The following is a 7500-nucleotide window of genomic DNA, read 5'->3' as shown; positions in this document are numbered from 1 at the left end:
CTAATTTGTGAATGACTTAGCTCTCCTGCTTTCTCGAGAACGTGCTTTTTTCGTCGGATGAAACTTCCACAGGCTTTTCCAGCAGATTTGCACCTGCACTCAAAAAAGTCAAAATTTTTACACATAGACCCCATCAAACGGGAGAAATTGGCCCGGATTGCTCTCATGTGCGTTACGGGGCATCGTTTCTCTCGCGCCGAATTCTCTCGAGCTGGGAAATCGCTCATTTTTGCGTCGCCAAATATCGTACGAACGCCGTGAAACTTCCACAGGCTTTTTCAGCAGATTTGCACGTGCACTCAAAAAAGTCAAAATTTTTACACATAGACCCCATCAAACGGGAGAAATTGGCCCGGATTGCTCTCATGTGCGTTACGGGGCATCGTTTCTCTCGCGCCGAATTCCATCGAGCTGGGAAATCGCTCATTTTTGCGTCGCCAAATATCGTACGAACGCCGTGAAACTTCCACAGGCTTTTTCAGCAGATTTGCACCTGCACTCAAAAAAGTCAAAATTTTTACACATAGACCCCATCAAACGGGAGAAATTGGCCCGGATTGCTCTCATGTGCGTTACGGGGCATCGTTTCTCTCGCGCCGAATTCTCTCGAGCTGGGAAATCGCTCATTTTTGCGTCGCCAAATATCGTACGAACGCCGTGAAACTTCCACAGGCTTTTTCAGCAGATTTGCACGTGCACTCAAAAAAGTCAAAATTTTTACACATAGACCCCATCAAACGGGAGAAATTGGCCCGGATTGCTCTCATGTGCGTTACGGGGCATCGTTTCTGTCGCGCCGAATTCCATCGAGCTGGGAAATCGCTCATTTTTGCGTCGCCAAATATCGTACGAACGCCGTGAAACTTCCACAGGCTTTTTCAGCAGATTTGCACGTGCACTCAAAAAAGTCAAAATTTGTACACATAGACCCCATCAAACGGGAGAAATTGGCCCGGATTGCTCTCATGTGCGTTACGGGGCATCGTTTCTCTCGCGCCGAATTCTCTCGAGCTGGGAAATCGCTCATTTTTGCGTCGCCAAATATCGTACGAACGCCGTGAAACTTCCACAGGCTTTTTCAGCAGATTTGCACGTGCACTCAAAAAAGTCAAAATTTTTACACATAGACCCCATCAAACGGGAGAAATTGGCCCGGATTGCTCTCATGTGCGTTACGGGGCATCGTTTCTGTCGCGCCGAATTCCATCGAGCTGGGAAATCGCTCATTTTTGCGTCGCCAAATATCGTACGAACGCCGTGAAACTTCCACAGGCTTTTCCAGCAGATTTGCACGTGCACTCAAAAAAGTCAAAATTTGTACACATAGACCCCATCAAACGGGAGAAATTGGCCCGGATTGCTCTCATGTGCGTTACGGGGCATCGTTTCTCTCGCGCCGAATTCTCTCGAGCTGGGAAATCGCTCATTTTTGCGTCGCCAAATATCGTACGAACGCCGTGAAACTTCCACAGGCTTTTTCAGCAGATTTGCACGTGCACTCAAAAAAGTCAAAATTTTTACACATAGACCCCATCAAACGGGAGAAATTGGCCCGGATTGCTCTCATGTGCGTTACGGGGCATCGTTTCTGTCGCGCCGAATTCCATCGAGCTGGGAAATCGCTCATTTTTGCGTCGCCAAATATCGTACGAACGCCGTGAAACTTCCACAGGCTTTTCCAGCAGATTTGCACGTGCACTCAAAAAAGTCAAAATTTTTACACATAGACCCCATCAAACGGGAGAAATTGGCCGGGATTGCTCTCATGTGCGTTACGGGGCATCGTTTCTCTCGCTCCGAATTCCATCGAGCTGGGAAATCGCTCATTTTTGCGTCGCCAAATATCGTACGAACGCCGTGAAACTTCCACAGGCTTTTTCAGCAGATTTGCACGTGCACTCAAAAAAGTCAAAATTTTTACACATAGACCCCATCAAACGGGAGAAATTGGCCGGGATTGCTCTCATGTGCGTTACGGGGCATCGTTTCTCTCGCGCCGAATTCCATCGAGCTGGGAAATCGCTCATTTTTGCGTCGCCAAATATCGTACGAACGCCGTGAAACTTCCACAGGCTTTTCCAGCAGATTGGCACGTGCACTCAAAAAAGTCAAAATTTGTACACATAGACCCCATCAAACGGGAGAAATTGGCCGGGATTGCTCTCATGTGCGTTACGGGGCATCGTTTCTCTCGCTCCGAATTCCATCGAGCTGGGAAATCGCTCATTTTTGCGTCGCCAAATATCGTACGAACGCCGTGAAACTTCCACAGGCTTTTCCAGCAGATTTGCACCTGCACTCAAAAAAGTCAAAATTTTTACACATAGACCCCATCAAACGGGAGAAATTGGCCCGGATTGCTCTCATGTGCGTTACGGGGCATCGTTTCTCTCGCGCCGAATTCTCTCGAGCTGGGAAATCGCTCATTTTTGCGTCGCCAAATATCGTACGAACGCCGTGAAACTTCCACAGGCTTTTTCAGCAGATTTGCACCTGCACTCAAAAAAGTCAAAATTTTTACACATAGACCCCATCAAACGGGAGAAATTGGCCGGGATTGCTCTCATGTGCGTTACGGGGCATCGTTTCTCTCGCGCCGAATTCCATCGAGCTGGGAAATCGCTCATTTTTGCGTCGCCAAATATCGTACGAACGCCGTGAAACTTCCACAGGCTTTTCCAGCAGATTGGCACGTGCACTCAAAAAAGTCAAAATTTGTACACATAGACCCCATCAAACGGGAGAAATTGGCCCGGATTGCTCTCATGTGCGTTACGGGCATCGTTTCTCTCGCTCCGAATTCCATCGAGCTTGGAAATCGCTCATTTTTGCGTCGCCAAATATCGTACGAACGCCGTGAAACTTCCACAGGCTTTTCCAGCAGATTTGCACCTGCACTCAAAAAAGTCAAAATTTTTACACATAGACCCCATCAAACGGGAGAAATTGGCCCGGATTGCTCTCATGTGCGTTACGGGGCATCGTTTCTCTCGCGCCGAATTCCATCGAGCTGGGAAATCGCTCATTTTTGCGTCGCCAAATATCGTACGAACGCCGTGAAACTTCCACAGGCTTTTTCAGCAGATTTGCACGTGCACTCAAAAAAGTCAAAATTTTTACACATAGACCCCATCAAACGGGAGAAATTGGCCGGGATTGCTCTCATGTGCGTTACGGGGCATCGTTTCTCTCGCGCCGAATTCCATCGAGCTGGGAAATCGCTCATTTTTGCGTCGCCAAATATCGTACGAACGCCGTGAAACTTCCACAGGCTTTTTCAGCAGATTTGCACGTGCACTCAAAAAAGTCAAAATTTGTACACATAGACCCCATCAAACGGGAGAAATTGGCCGGGATTGCTCTCATGTGCGTTACGGGGCATCGTTTCTCTCGCTCCGAATTCCATCGAGCTGGGAAATCGCTCATTTTTGCGTCGCCAAATATCGTACGAACGCCGTGAAACTTCCACAGGCTTTTTCAGCAGATTTGCACGTGCACTCAAAAAAGTCAAAATTTTTACACATAGACCCCATCAAACGGGAGAAATTGGCCGGGATTGCTCTCATGTGCGTTACGGGGCATCGTTTCTCTCGCGCCGAATTCCATCGAGCTGGGAAATCGCTCATTTTTGCGTCGCCAAATATCGTACGAACGCCGTGAAACTTCCACAGGCTTTTCCAGCAGATTTGCACGTGCACTCAAAAAAGTCAAAATTTTTACACATAGACCCCATCAAACGGGAGAAATTGGCCCGGATTGCTCTCATGTGCGTTACGGGGCATCGTTTCTCTCGCGCCGAATTCTCTCGAGCTGGGAAATCGCTCATTTTTGCGTCGCCAAATATCGTACGAACGCCGTGAAACTTCCACAGGCTTTTTCAGCAGATTTGCACCTGCACTCAAAAAAGTCAAAATTTTTACACATAGACCCCATCAAACGGGAGAAATTGGCCCGGATTGCTCTCATGTGCGTTACGGGGCATCGTTTCTCTCGCTCCGAATTCCATCGAGCTTGGAAATCGCTCATTTTTGCGTCGCCAAATATCGTACGAACGCCGTGAAACTTCCACAGGCTTTTCCAGCAGATTTGCACCTGCACTCAAAAAAGTCAAAATTTTTACACATAGACCCCATCAAACGGGAGAAATTGGCCGGGATTGCTCTCATGTGCGTTACGGGGCATCGTTTCTCTCGCTCCGAATTCCATCGAGCTGGGAAATCGCTCATTTTTGCGTCGCCAAATATCGTACGAACGCCGTGAAACTTCCACAGGCTTTTTCAGCAGATTTGCACGTGCACTCAAAAAAGTCAAAATTTGTACACATAGACCCCATCAAACGGGAGAAATTGGCCGGGATTGCTCTCATGTGCGTTACGGGGCATCGTTTCTCTCGCTCCGAATTCCATCGAGCTTGGAAATCGCTCATTTTTGCGTCGCCAAATATCGTACGAACGCCGTGAAACTTCCACAGGCTTTTCCAGCAGATTTGCACCTGCACTCAAAAAAGTCAAAATTTTTACACATAGACCCCATCAAACGGGAGAAATTGGCCCGGATTGCTCTCATGTGCGTTACGGGGCATCGTTTCTGTCGCGCCGAATTCCATCGAGCTGGGAAATCGCTCATTTTTGCGTCGCCAAATATCGTACGAACGCCGTGAAACTTCCACAGGCTTTTCCAGCAGATTGGCACGTGCACTCAAAAAAGTCAAAATTTGTACACATAGACCCCATCAAACGGGAGAAATTGGCCGGGATTGCTCTCATGTGCGTTACGGGGCATCGTTTCTCTCGCTCCGAATTCCATCGAGCTGGGAAATCGCTCATTTTTGCGTCGCCAAATATCGTACGAACGCCGTGAAACTTCCACAGGCTTTTTCAGCAGATTTGCACGTGCACTCAAAAAAGTCAAAATTTTTACACATAGACCCCATCAAACGGGAGAAATTGGCCGGGATTGCTCTCATGTGCGTTACGGGGCATCGTTTCTCTCGCGCCGAATTCCATCGAGCTGGGAAATCGCTCATTTTTGCGTCGCCAAATATCGTACGAACGCCGTGAAACTTCCACAGGCTTTTTCAGCAGATTTGCACGTGCACTCAAAAAAGTCAAAATTTTTACACATAGACCCCATCAAACGGGAGAAATTGGCCCGGATTGCTCTCATGTGCGTTACGGGGCATCGTTTCTCTCGCTCCGAATTCCATCGAGCTTGGAAATCGCTCATTTTTGCGTCGCCAAATATCGTACGAACGCCGTGAAACTTCCACAGGCTTTTCCAGCAGATTTGCACCTGCACTCAAAAAAGTCAAAATTTTTACACATAGACCCCATCAAACGGGAGAAATTGGCCCGGATTGCTCTCATGTGCGTTACGGGGCATCGTTTCTCTCGCGCCGAATTCTCTCGAGCTGGGAAATCGCTCATTTTTGCGTCGCCAAATATCGTACGAACGCCGTGAAACTTCCACAGGCTTTTTCAGCAGATTTGCACCTGCACTCAAAAAAGTCAAAATTTGTACACATAGACCCCATCAAACGGGAGAAATTGGCCGGGATTGCTCTCATGTGCGTTACGGGGCATCGTTTCTCTCGCTCCGAATTCCATCGAGCTGGGAAATCGCTCATTTTTGCGTCGCCAAATATCGTACGAACGCCGTGAAACTTCCACAGGCTTTTTCAGCAGATTTGCACGTGCACTCAAAAAAGTCAAAATTTTTACACATAGACCCCATCAAACGGGAGAAATTGGCCGGGATTGCTCTCATGTGCGTTACGGGGCATCGTTTCTCTCGCGCCGAATTCCATCGAGCTGGGAAATCGCTCATTTTTGCGTCGCCAAATATCGTACGAACGCCGTGAAACTTCCACAGGCTTTTCCAGCAGATTTGCACGTGCACTCAAAAAAGTCAAAATTTTTACACATAGACCCCATCAAACGGGAGAAATTGGCCCGGATTGCTCTCATGTGCGTTACGGGGCATCGTTTCTCTCGCGCCGAATTCTCTCGAGCTGGGAAATCGCTCATTTTTGCGTCGCCAAATATCGTACGAACGCCGTGAAACTTCCACAGGCTTTTTCAGCAGATTTGCACCTGCACTCAAAAAAGTCAAAATTTTTACACATAGACCCCATCAAACGGGAGAAATTGGCCCGGATTGCTCTCATGTGCGTTACGGGGCATCGTTTCTCTCGCTCCGAATTCCATCGAGCTTGGAAATCGCTCATTTTTGCGTCGCCAAATATCGTACGAACGCCGTGAAACTTCCACAGGCTTTTCCAGCAGATTTGCACCTGCACTCAAAAAAGTCAAAATTTTTACACATAGACCCCATCAAACGGGAGAAATTGGCCCGGATTGCTCTCATGTGCGTTACGGGGCATCGTTTCTGTCGCGCCGAATTCCATCGAGCTGGGAAATCGCTCATTTTTGCGTCGCCAAATATCGTACGAACGCCGTGAAACTTCCACAGGCTTTTTCAGCAGATTTGCACCTGCACTCAAAAAAGTCAAAATTTGTACACATAGACCCCATCAAACGGGAGAAATTGGCCGGGATTGCTCTCATGTGCGTTACGGGGCATCGTTTCTCTCGCTCCGAATTCCATCGAGCTGGGAAATCGCTCATTTTTGCGTCGCCAAATATCGTACGAACGCCGTGAAACTTCCACAGGCTTTTTCAGCAGATTTGCACGTGCACTCAAAAAAGTCAAAATTTTTACACATAGACCCCATCAAACGGGAGAAATTGGCCGGGATTGCTCTCATGTGCGTTACGGGGCATCGTTTCTCTCGCGCCGAATTCCATCGAGCTGGGAAATCGCTCATTTTTGCGTCGCCAAATATCGTACGAACGCCGTGAAACTTCCACAGGCTTTTCCAGCAGATTTGCACGTGCACTCAAAAAAGTCAAAATTTTTACACATAGACCCCATCAAACGGGAGAAATTGGCCCGGATTGCTCTCATGTGCGTTACGGGGCATCGTTTCTCTCGCGCCGAATTCTCTCGAGCTGGGAAATCGCTCATTTTTGCGTCGCCAAATATCGTACGAACGCCGTGAAACTTCCACAGGCTTTTTCAGCAGATTTGCACCTGCACTCAAAAAAGTCAAAATTTTTACACATAGACCCCATCAAACGGGAGAAATTGGCCCGGATTGCTCTCATGTGCGTTACGGGGCATCGTTTCTCTCGCTCCGAATTCCATCGAGCTTGGAAATCGCTCATTTTTGCGTCGCCAAATATCGTACGAACGCCGTGAAACTTCCACAGGCTTTTCCAGCAGATTTGCACCTGCACTCAAAAAAGTCAAAATTTTTACACATAGACCCCATCAAACGGGAGAAATTGGCCCGGATTGCTCTCATGTGCGTTACGGGGCATCGTTTCTGTCGCGCCGAATTCCATCGAGCTGGGAAATCGCTCATTTTTGCGTCGCCAAATATCGTACGAACGCCGTGAAACTTCCACAGGCTTTTCCAGCAGATTGGCACGTGCACTC

This window comes from Lampetra fluviatilis, unplaced genomic scaffold, assembly GCF_964198595.1.
Source record: "Lampetra fluviatilis unplaced genomic scaffold, kcLamFluv1.1 SCAFFOLD_662, whole genome shotgun sequence".
NCBI classification, from domain to species: domain Eukaryota; kingdom Metazoa; phylum Chordata; class Hyperoartia; order Petromyzontiformes; family Petromyzontidae; genus Lampetra; species Lampetra fluviatilis.
The sequence above is the reverse complement of the archived record's forward strand: the minus strand, read 5'-3'. Positions refer to the sequence as shown.